The sequence below is a fragment of the Schistocerca serialis genome, chromosome 10 (assembly GCF_023864345.2).
Source record: "Schistocerca serialis cubense isolate TAMUIC-IGC-003099 chromosome 10, iqSchSeri2.2, whole genome shotgun sequence".
In the NCBI taxonomy this organism is placed as follows: Eukaryota; Metazoa; Arthropoda; class Insecta; order Orthoptera; family Acrididae; genus Schistocerca; species Schistocerca serialis.
In genome coordinates this window covers 180,673,124-180,686,325 of record NC_064647.1, presented here as the reverse complement: position 1 = coordinate 180,686,325, position 13,202 = coordinate 180,673,124, and positions in this window count along the sequence as shown.

Below are 13,202 nucleotides of genomic sequence, written 5' to 3'. Positions count from 1 at the left end.
AACGTAAAATGACACAAGTTTTGTTTGTCCCTTGTATGTGGCAAGAAGGCTACACTGTCCTAACACAGGTATATTCTGTCCTGAATAACTATTGAGCTGAATATTCGCGGCACGCAACGGAGGTTTGCCCAGTCGTTTGTACGTGTCTTTATTGAGCAATGAAACTGCAGCTCTGGTATCGAGCTGGAATGGTATCACTTGTCCTTCAAAGTCCAAGTCTACAAAAAGTTTATTGTCCTGCTGACGACAAGAGCGACTTTCACGTGCAAATTGAATGGATACAGGTACAGAAGCACTTGCGACTTTACGGGATTTCCGGCGACGTCGACGCACACTTTTTGCGGGACGAACACAGTCACTGTTAGATAAAGTGGCACTGGACGGGGTGGAATTAACGACATGAATGTCCATGGGCGAAGGTTCACGAGCCTGAGTGTCCTTGGTTCGATTCCGGCGCGAAGCAAAGGGCCTGGAATTGTTGTGATTGGCTGATCTAAGCTTTGTCTGGCAAACACTTTGTACATGTCCTTTCTTATTACAGAAAAAGCAAATAGCGCGGCGTGACGGGCAATTGTCACGTGAATGTCTAGTTGCACACCGCGGGCATGATTTTAGCACGGCATTGGCATGCTTACGCGGCACACGTGTTTGCGAGCTAGGCTGCCGCCGCGCGGACGTGCGCGAGGGCCGCTTAGCGTCCCGTGCAGCGGGCCCGGCGGGCCGGTTAATGTGACACACTGCCGGCGAAGTTTCAAATGATTCCGTAGCAAAGTCAAGTGTGTCTTGCCTATCTAATATGTCTATCACTTGTTGAAGGGAGGGATTAACTAGTTTCAAAATCTGTTCCCGTATGCGAACATCAGAAACGTTCTGTGCAATTGCATCACGCACCATTGTATCCGAATACGGACGGCCACAGTCACATTCAAATGCACACTCCCTAGTAAGTCCTTGCAAAGTTGCAACCCACTCCCGATTAGTCTGACCGGCCGTACGTTTTGTACGAAAGAACGTATACCTTTTTGCAACTACATTTACTGTTTCCTTGAAATAGGCATCTAACGCCGACAAAATTTCTTCGTAGGACAGAGTTGCTACGTCGCGTCGGGGAAACAATTTCACTATCACACGGTAGGTGGACACACCTACACACGAAAGCAAAAACGGCTGCCGCTCATTACCTTGAATTCTGTAGGCGGCGACATGAAATCCAAATTGTCGGGACCATTCCGTCCACGATTCGTGGGTTGAATCAAAAGTACGGAAGGACGGTGCAACTGCGTGTTGTGGCTGCGGTAGCGATGAAGCGGCTGCGGCCGCATCGTTTTGCAGCGCACGTTGACCCTGGACGAGTTGTCCAAGGGCATCCAATAAGGCCTGCGTCTGCTGATTCTGCAAGCGATAAAATTCGGACAGTACATCTGGAGAATGTGGCGAAGCCATGACACAAGCAAATTAATACAATACGAACGTGAAAGTCCCTTTTTGAGACTCGTCGCCAATGTAGTGGACTGACAAGGCAGCCAGTCCACAGTGAAGTAGCCGAAAGGGCACGCGTCAACTCACGCCGTCTGGCGTTAAGTCTGGAACAGGATACGTTATGACTGCTATAAAGAAAAGTACGTAGCTTTGGAATATACTTAACTTTTATATTGTCCTTTGGTATACAGCATTCTTGATGATACAAGTGAGACTCATTAAGATACATGCAATGGTACAATTGGCGCCTTGCTAGGTCGTAGCCATGGACTTAGCTGAAGGCTATTCTAACTGTCTCTCGGCAATTGAGAGAAAGGCTTCGTCCATGTAGTCGCTAGCAATGTCGTCCGTACAACTGGGGCGAGTGCTAGTACGTCTCTCGAGACCTGCCTTGTGGTGGCGCTCGGTCTGCGATCCTGACAGTGGCGACACGCGGGTCCGACATGTACTAATGGACCGCGGCCGATTTAAGCTACCACCTAGCAAGTGTGGTGTCTGGCGGTGACACCACACATAGCATTCAGCTTGCACAAAAATTTTGTGTAGGGGGTATTCCTCTAAAGAACACAGTGGGGAATCAACAAGCAAAATTTTACAAAGATCTTTACACATTGTGATCTACAAGTTAACGTATCAGACCGCCAATGTCATAGCCTGAGCGGTAGAGAGAAAGTATCTCCGCCAACCAGAATAAGACTTAACAGGTAAATATGTCCATCAAAAGGGAGACCATCTAATACATTCCCTTTCCAACCTGCCATAATTCTGAAGTTATTTACATGGTGCTAACTACAGTTACGGATTGTAGACAAAATGCTCAGCTGGTTAACCATTCAGTAGTTTGTCAAGACAAGAGCTGTAAATATAGACTAAAATTTATTGTGCCCTTATGTCGTTCTCTAATTTGTCTTGTGTTGCAGGTAAAGTTACCAACCATGCCTTAGCTGAAGGTCCATCCATACTCGTCATTAATTATCTTAAACTGACATGTATTGTATCAGTATTATGAGAAAATACATTGTCACTATTCCACGATGTATTATATCACATATATATGTTGTAAATCTTTTATACTGAAAATGAAATGTAACAATAACAGAAATTTAAGTATGCTTATGTTTTGAAAACTTAAAATAAAATATGGAGAAGTCCCCAGTATGCCACATGAAACCAAACAAGCATAAATAAGGTAAATATGTCCAGCAACAAGTACGGATATGTCATGTAAAATAGACTTGTACATGTGTACCATGAACATAGTAATTTATACAAACAGACACTAAATTGTTATAACTATCCGTGTTTTGATTTGTGACCTATGTCTATTACAACAAGATACAAAATAGGAAGAACTAGAAAAATGTAATTAAATTCGAGGTTAATGTGCTGTCTTTGAAAGCATAGTGTGTGTTGACATAATTGTGCAACTATTCCAAAGGATATCTTTCAGTTGATGATATACTTATGTTACTTGCTTATGACCTGTGTTGATGTTCAAATGGTCACATACAAACAGATAATTTTTTTACTCAACAAACAACACCAATTAGTTTCATCTGTCAAGGAACAGCCAACAGACATGAAAAGTAACAGTTTGTAGAAACAGAAGCAAAAAAACAATAAATACACACATACAACAATATACACAGCGTGTTCGGAAATTCCCATTACAAATTTCTAGGACGCGTTGATGGAGTGAGTAGACAATATTTTGATTTGGGACGCATGTCCGGAAACGTGTCATTTTCGTGCTACAACTATTTGAAAACATGTTGGTAACGTGACTTCTTATAAAAGTAATTCATTAGGCATTATTCAGTGTATTAACAGCCAAAGAAATTGATCGCATACTCCTTGATGGGTTCCCTTCAACGTGAAGCAACACGGCCTCTTCCGGTTCTGGTGTGCGGCGTCTCCTTGGAGCACCAAAGTCACACCTGCTGACGGTGAAGGTACCCTTTCTCGAAACCGTTACGTAATTGTGGCGAGAAGAGTATGCGATCGAGTCAGACGTTGAGGAGAACGTTCTTGCTGAAGGTGACGAGCAGCTCTTCCACTACCGTGAACTTCGCCGTTCAGAAGGGCTATGTCGGTGTATTCTTCAGACGTGTACTCAACCATGTTGCTCTAACATTCGCAAACACGTGAAAGGGGCTCGAACGAGGTCAGAGGAGTAGGTTGGATGTCAAATGGCATCAGCCAATTTGACGTAGCACCCCTCACCATGACTACCCTGTTGCAAACCTACCTAGCAAACATGTTTTCAAACGGCTGTAGCACGGAAACGGTACGCTTCTGGACATGGGTCCCTATTCAAAATATTGACACGCAGTCAACATTGGTTTAGAAAACATCGTTCCTGTGCAACACAACTAGCTCTTTATTCACATGAAGTGCTGAGTGCTGTTGACAAGGGATTTCAGATCGATTCCGTATACCTGGATTTGCAGATGGCTTTTGACACTGTGCCACACAAGCGGCTTGTAGTGAAATTGCATGATTATGGAACATCGTCTCAGTTTTGTGACTGGATTTATAATTTCCTGTCAGAGAGGTCACAGTTCGTAGTAACTGACGAAAAGTCATCGAGTAAAACAGAAATGATTTCTGGCGTTCCCCACGGTAGTGTTATAGGCCCTTTGCTCTTCCTTATCTATATATACGATTTGGGAGACAATCTAAGCAGCCGTCTTCGGTTGTTTGCGGATGACACTGTAATTTATCGACTAATAAAGTCATCAGAAGATCAAAACAAACTGCAAAACGAATTAGAAGAAATATGTCAATGGTGCTAAAAGGGGCAGTTGACCCTAAATAACGAAAAGTGTGAGGTCATCCATATGAGTACTAAAAGGAACTCGATATACTTCGGTTACACGATAAATCAGTCTATCTAAAAGCTCTAAATTCAACTAAATACCTAGGTATTACAATTACGAACAACTTAAATTGGAAAGAACACATAGAAAATGTTGTGGGGAAGGCTAACCGAAGGCTGCGTTTTATTACCAGAACACTTAGAAAATGTAACAGAGCTCAAAGGAGACTGCCTACACTACGCTTGTGAGTCCTCTTTTAAAATACTGTTGCGCGGTGTGGGATCCTTACCAGACAGGGCTGACGGAGTACATCGAAAAAGTTGAAAGAAAGGCAGCACGTTTTGTAATATCGCGAAATAGGGAAGAGAGTTTCACAGAAATGATACAGGATTTGGGCTGGACATCATTAAAAGGCAGGTGATTTTCGTTGCGACGGAATCTTCTCACGAAATTCCAATCACCAGCTTTCTCCTCCGAATGCGAAAATATTTTGTTGACACCGACCTACATAGGGAGGAACGATCACCACGATAAAATAAGGGAAATCAGAGCTCGTACGGAAAGATATAGGTTTCCATTCTTTCCGCGCGCTATACGAGATTGGAATAATAGATAATTGTGAAGGTGGTTCGATGAACCCTCTGCCAGGCACTTAAATGTGATTCGCAGAGTATCCATGTAGATGTAGATGTAAATTATGCACCCAACACCCTCTACAATTCCTAGGAGTTTGTAACGGGAATTTACGAACACTCTAATTAGCCTGCTGTGAGGTGCCAAACACAACATAGTCACATGAGAAATGGGTCTTTGTCATACGAAAAGGGGGTTTTCACGTCGTCTCTATGATTCTGGAGACTGGAGCGGAACAGAGCGAAGGACGTGGCAGTGGTTGCGTTACGTAGGCGGGACATAGCGATAGGCCAGCTCCTCAAGCGCTGAATACCTCAGACAGGTCATCTCTTCCATCGCAAGAATAGGGAGACACTGGTCGTGGAATCGGGGTGCCAGCAGGTCACAAGTGGTGACACGGGGTGACAAGTCTCCTCAGTATCTTTTCCAAGTGAAGGTAAAGCACTGATGGACCTTGGTCATTCCGCATGTCAGCTTCAATGTACAATGCCAGTGAAGTAAAAATTTCACCCCAAGCTGAAGTGTTTTTTGTTGTGGAGTAGGTCGTTGCTAGCCATCGATGGAGAATGAAGCTGATATGCCGACCTATACCGTGTACAACTGCAAGTTAACATCCCAAAGATGTTCGGGCTCACATGCGGTTTCTCTTCGTCGAAATGTCTTGGCTGAAGCTCGTCTTGGGGTTGAACCGCACGTGTCGCATTACACGCCCTAAATTAGGCACATGTGACCCTTTGGTTACATTGTCTGGCTGATGGCAAGTTTGCGAAATAGAAAGTTAACATAACATACAATGACAGTAATAAAAATATTGGGAACTAAATTAACGACCCATAAATGATGTAGGCCACACAGTAGCGATTTGGTTAGAATAACGTTTATGGACCTTGCCGTTGGTGGGGAGGCTTGCGTGCCTCAGCGATACAGATGGCCGTACCGTAGGTGCAACCACAACGGAGGGGTATCTGTTGAGAGGCCAGACAAACTTGTGGTTCCTGAAGAGGGGCAGCAGCCTTCTCAGTAGTTGCAGGGGCAACAGTCTGGATGATTGACTGATCTGGCCTTGTAACATTAACCAAAACGGCCTTGCTGTGCTGGTACTGCGAACGGCTGAAAGCAAGGGGAAACTACAGCCGTAATTTTTCCCGAGGACATGCAGCTCTACTGTATGATTAAATGATGATGGCATCCTCTTGGGTAAAATATTCCGGAGGTAAAATAGTCCCCCATTCGGAACTCCGGGCGGGGACTACTCAGGATGACGTCGTTATCAGGAGAAAAAAAACTGGCGTTCTACGGATCGGAGCGTGGAATGTCAGATCCCTTAATCGGGCAGGTAGGTTAGAAAATTTAAAAAGAGAAATGGATAGGTTGAAGTTAGATATAGTGGGAATTAGTGAAGTTCGGTGGCAGGAGGAACAAGACTTTTGGTCAGGTGATTACAGGGTTATAAATACAAAATCAAATCGGGGTAATGCAGGAGTAGGTTTAATAATGAATAAAAAAATAGGAGTGCGGGTTAGCTACTACAAACAGCATAGTGAACGCATTATTGTGGCCAAGATAGACACAAAGCCCATGCCTACTACAGTAGTACAAGTTTATATGCCAACTAGCTCTGCAGATGATGAACAAATAGATGAAATGTATGACGAGATAAAAGAAATTATTCAGGTAGTGAAGGGAGACGAAAATTTAATAGTCATGGGTGACTGGAATTCGTCAGTAGGAAAAGGGAGAGAAGGAAACATAGTAGGTGAATATGGATTGGGGGGAAGGAATGAAAGAGGAAGCCGCCTTGTAGAATTTTGCACAGAGCATAACTTAATCATAGCTAACACTTGGTTCAAGAATCATGAAAGAAGGCTGTATACATGGAAGAATCCTGGAGATACTAAAAGGTATCAAATAGATTATATAATGGTAAGACAGAGATTTAGGAACCAGGTTTTAAATTGTAAGACATTTCCTGGGGCAGATGTGGATTCTGACCACAATCTATTGGTTATGAACTGCAGATTGAAACTGAAGAAACTGCAAAAAGGTGGGAATTTAAGGAGATGGGACCTGGATAAACTGAAAGAACCAGAGGTTGCAGAGAGTTTCAGGGAGAGCATAAGGGAACAATTGACAGGAATGGGGGAAAGAAATACAGTAGAAGAAGAATGGGTAGCTCTGAGGGATGAAGTGGTGAAGGTAGCAGAGGATCAAGTAGGTAAAAAGACGAGGGCTAGTAGAAATCCTTGGGTAACAGAAGAAATATTGAATTTAATTGATGAAAGGAGAAAATATAAAAATGCAGTAAATGAAGCAGGCAAAAACGAATACAAACGTCTCAAAAATGAGATCGACAGGAAGTGCAAAATGGCTAAGTAGGGATGGTTAGAGGACAAATGTAAGGATGTAGCGGCTTGTCTCACTAGGGGTAAAATAGATACTGCCTACAGGAAAATTAAAGAGACCTTTGGAGAGAAGAGAACCACTTGTATGAATATCAAGAGCTCAGATGGAAACCCAGTTCTAAGCAAAGAAGGGAAGGCAGAAAGGTGGAAGGAGTATATAGAGGGTCTATACAAGGGCAATGTACTTGAGGACAATATTATGGAAATGGAAGAGGATGTAGATGAAGACGAAATGGGAGATAAGATACTGCGTGAAGAGTTTGACAGAGCACTGAAAGACCTGAGTCGAAACAAGGCCCCGGAAGTAGACAACATTCCATTAGAACTACTGATGGCCTCGGGAGAGCCAGTCATGACAAAACTCTACCATCTGGTGAGCACGATGTATGAGACAGGCGAAATACCCTCAGACTTCAAGAAGAATATAATAATTCCAATCCCAAAGAAAGCAGGTGTTGACAGATGTGAAAATTACCGAACTATCAGTTTAATAAGTCACAGCTGCAAAATACTAACGCAGATTCTTTACAGACGAATGGAAAAACTGGTAGAAGCCGACCTCGGGGAAGATCAGTTTGGATTCCGTAGAAATGTTGGAACACGTGAGGCAATACTGACCTTACGACTTATCTTGGAACAAAGATTAAGAAAAGGCAAACCTACGTTTCTAGCATTTGTAGACTTAGAGAAAGCTTTTGACAATGTTGACTGAAATACTCTCTTTCAAATTCTGAAGGTGGCAGGAGTAAAATCCAGGGAGCGAAAGGCTATTTACAATTTGTACAGAAACCAGGTGGCAGTTATAAGAGTCGAGGGGCATGAAAGGGAAGCAGTGGTTGGGAAGGGAGTGAGACAGGGTTGTAGCCTCTCCCCGATATTCAATCTGTACATTGAGCAAGCAGTAAAGGAAACAAAAGAAAAATTCGGAGTAGGTATTAAAATTCATTTAGAAGAAGTAAAAACTTTGAGGTTTGCCGATGACATTGTAATTCTGTCAGAGACAGCAAAGGACTTGGAAGAGCAGTTGAACGGAATGGACAGTGTCTTGAAAGGAGGATATAAGATGAACATCAACAAAAGCAAAACGAGGATAATGGAATGTAGTCAAATTAAGTCGGGTGATGCTGAGGGAATTAGATTAGGAAATGAGACACTTAAAGTAGCAAAGGAGTCTTGCTATTTAGGGAGTAAAATAACCGATGATGGTCGAAGTAGAGAGGATATAAAATGTAGACTGGCAATAGCAAGGAAAGCGTTTCTGAAGAAGAGAAATTTGTTAACATCGAGTATAGATTTAGGTGTCAGGAAGTCGTTTCTGAAAATATTTGTATGGAGTGTAGCCATGTATGGAAGTGAGACATGGACGATAACTAGTTTGGACAAGAAGAGAATAGAAGCTTTCGGAATGTGGTGCTACAGAAGAATGCTGAAGATAAGGTGGGTAAATCACGTAACTAATGAGGAGGTATTGAATAGGATTGGGGAGAAGAGAAGTTTGTGGCACAACTTGACTAGAAGAAGGGATCGGTTGGTAGGACATGTTTTGAGGCATCAAGGGATCACAAATTTAGCATTGGAGGGCAGCGTGGAGGGTAAAAATCGTAGAGGGAGACCAAGAGATGAATACACTAAGCAGATTCAGAAGGATGTAGGTTGCAGTAGGTACTGGGAGATGAAGAAGCTTGCACAGGATAGAGTAGCATGGAGAGCTGCATCAAACCAGTCTCAGGACTGAAGACCACAACAACAACAACGTTTATTCAGAAAGCAAACTAATAGCGAAAGTGGTCTCATTTAGAGTTACTGTGACACTCGAGCGCATATCCATTTGACACAGTTCGATCATTCACAAGCTCATCGTGAAATAGAAGTTATCTACGCGAAAAGCTAGAGTTCACACCGGGCGCGCGGCTGCTCACCGCTCGGAGACTAAGTCCCGCGATACCACACAACGAGAAATTTTCTAAGACATTTCACTTCCTAGCTGCCTAAAGACCGACGGTCCGCTTACGCGTCTGCATCCGAACTGTACCCTTCGGTGGGTCCAGCCGAACTGTCCACTTTCGTGTCTGCACCAGCCCTGTCTCTGCCCGCCCCGGCGACGTTTTCCAGAGTGCGGAACGTCTTCGCTCAACTGACTAGTGCAGTTCCCTTTCCTGAGGCCGTCCATCTGATTGGCTACAGCTTATTCTATATTAAACTTCCTGGCAGATTAAAACTGTGTGCCGGACCGAGACTCGAACTCGGGACCTTTGCGTTTCGCGGGCAAGTGCTCTACCAACTGAGCTACCCAAGCACGACTCACGCCCCGTCCTCACAGCTCTACTTCTGCCAGTACCTCGTCTCCTTCCTTCCAAACTTTGGAGAAGCTCTCCTGCGAACCTAGAGCACTTGCCCACGAAAGGCAAAGGTCTCGAGTTCGAGTCTCGGTTCGGCACACAGTTTGCCAGGAAGTTTCATATCAGCATATCAGCGCACACTCCGCTGCAGAGTGAAAATCTCACTCTGGATACATCCCCCAGGCTGTGGCTAAGCCATGTCTCCGCAATATCCTTTCTTTCAGGAGTGCTAGTTCAGCAAGGTTTGCAGGAGAGCTTCTGTAAAGTTTGGAAGGTAGGAGACGAGGTACTGGAAGAAGTAGAGCTGTGAGGACGGAGCGTGAGTCGTGCTTGGGTAGCTCAGTTGGTACAGCACTTGCCGCGAAAGGCAAAGGTCCCGAGTTCGAGTCTCGGTTCAGCACACAGTTTTAATCTGCCAGGAAGTTTCATATCAGCGCACACTCCGCTGCAGAGTGAAAATCGCATTCTTGGTATTCTACATTATTTTACATTTTAACATATTTAAATAGTCAAAGCTTGACCACTTTCACATTCTAAATAAAGTAACAATAATACCTATTACATAATAAACGTTAAATTATTTTACATAAAACCAATACAATTTCCTTCAAATGGCTCTAAGCACTATGGGACTTAACATCTGAGGTCATCAGACTTAGAAATACTTAAACCTAACTAACCTAAGGACATCATACACTCCCATGCCCGAGGCAGGATTCGAACCTGCGACCGTAGCAGCAGCGCGGTTCCGGACTGAAGCGCCTAGAACCGCTCGGCCACAGCGACCGGCTACAATTTCCTACTTAGCTTTGAATGCCCCAGGCAGTAGCCTTGCATCAATATACTTTCTGATAAATAAATAAAGAACAAAAGCAACTATTATGCACTAAACTTTACAACAAATATTCTATTACCTAATGATTCAATAAGGTGTCATGCTATCATCGTTCAATGTGTTTTGAGTGCAGGAAATGATGATCTGATGCTTAACTGAAAATACTGATAATTTAAATATACTACATATTTTAAACAAATAAGGTTAGAGAGTTGATATTCTATATGAAATATCGATCGTTAAGATCCACCAAAGCGTTCAGACTTTAGCATTCAGGTCTTTGTTACAAAACTTGTTAATTACACTTTAACAGTAAATCCTAAACTATGGTAGATATGATCAATAGTCGAGTTTTATTGAGATCACCATGAAAAGTTATGGAGGATGGCAGATTAAAATTACTGTGGCTTCATTCCCTGCATTTCTACAGTTTTCATAAATGTTGCCCTTTATAGCCGATCTTAGGTCCGCCATATTTAACACTGCTACGACTCCTCGGCCGCAAACAGCTTCTACTGGGTTTTCCTATGACGTAGGTACTCGTCTATCTCACTCGCACGCTGCAGCGCTTACGCCTCAATAGACGCCTGTAAGTTTCCCCATCTCGTGTTGAATCTGCTCCCTTTGTGGCACACTGTTCGTTTCACAATTCCTGTAGGCAGACTCTTTCGCCCATGTATTTAAATGAGAGCGCAATGCTCGTTAATTCACATAACGGAAGGTAGGGTGTTCCCTTCATGAGAACGATAGTGGAAAATTAATTAGTCACACAGCAGCACAGTTCTACGTCTGCAACTACACACATACTCCGAAAGCCACCATATGGTGCGCGGTGGAGGGTACCCTGTACCACTACTAGTAATTTCTTTTCCTGCCCCACTCGCAGATAGGACAAGGGAAAAACGACTACCTACATGACTCCGTATGAACCCGAAGTCCTTGTATCTCATCCTTGCGGTCCTCGCGCGAAATGTCGAAGTGCACGTTGGCGTCAGTAGAATCGTTCTGCAGCAGCTTGAAGTGTCGGTTACCCAAATTTTCTCAATAGAGTTCCTCTAAAAGAACGTCGCCTTGCTTCCAGTGATTCCCATGTGAGTTACTGAAGCTTCTACGTAGTATCTGCGTGTTATTCGAACCTATTGGTAACAAATCTAGTAGCCCCCCTCTGAATTGCTTCAATGTCTTCCTTTAACCCGACCTGATGTGGATCCCAGACAGTACTCAACAACGAGTCACGCTAGTGCCCCTATATGCATTCTCCTTTACGGATGAACCACATTTTCGTAAAATTCCTCTGGTAAACCGAATTCGACCATTCGCCTTTCCTACTACAAACCTTACATGCTTATTCCATTTGATATTGCATTTCAACGTTATGCTTACATATTTAATTGACGTGACTGTATCAAGCACATCACAAGTAATGCTGTACTCGAAAATTATGGGTTCGATTTTGCTACTCATCTGCATTAACTTACATTTTTCTACGTTCAGAGCTAGCTGCCATTCATCACACCAACTAGAAATCATGTATAACTCATCTCGTATCTTCTTGCAGTCATTCAACGATGACACCTTCTCGTACTCCACAGTATCATCAGAAAACAGCGCCCACCATCTCTGTCAAATCATTTACCTACGTAGAAAATAACAGCAGTCCTTTCACACTTGCCTAGGGCACTCCTGACGATGCCGTTATCCTTAATTTATGAGCATGAGTGTATGTAGGCGAGGGAGAGGCATACTGCAACAAAAACAGTTTTTAATTTTGATTATTCTTCTACTTAAAACTGGTTAAATTTGAAAATAATATTGAGAAATGAAGTGCTTTTACACGAAGAAATCACAAATAAAATGTTCGATTCAACCATTAGGATGGCTACACCAACATATAGAAGAGTGGCTGACAAGTGTTTCAATTTATCCCAAAAAAGGGGAATGTTGAAACATAATTTCACGGAAAATAACATACTCAGTTTGAAATTTCTCACATGACGGAAGTACCTACTGTGTTCACAGTCTGCACATACGTAGAATGACTCATTATTTGCACATGACCAATGAGACCAGAAATTGTACTTAGTATACCACACTCATTCCTTTCCCTTTCACAAGCAGAAGATAAAAAGATAGAGGAAGTATTTGAGGACATTGAACGGATAATTCAGTACGTAAAGGGAGATTAAAATCTAATAGTGATGGATAATGGTATGCGGTTGTAGGGGAATGAGTTGAAGAAAGGATTACGGGAGAATATTGGTCGGAGGAGTGAGAAAGGAGAAAGGCTGATTGAGTTCTGCAATGTATTTCAGTTAGTAATAGCGAATATTCTGTCAAAGAATCACAAGAGGAGTAGGTAAGCTTGGAAAAGGCCAGGATACACGGGAAGATTTCAGAGCACATCATAGTCAGGCAGAGATCTCGAAATCAGATATCGGTTTGTAAGGCGTGCCCACGGGCAGAGCAGATTGAAGTTCAAGATACTAGTTAGGAAGAATCAACGGTCACATACTAAGGAATGAAGAGATACGTTCGAAGTCCTCTGAGGTTACAGATACCACGATAATGAACAGCTCAGTAGGTGGTTCAGCTGAAGAGGAACGGACATCTCTAAACAGAGCAATCACAAAAGTTAGAAGAAAACATAAGTGCAAAGAAGATAACTGTGAGGAGATCATGGGTAAGAGAAGAAATA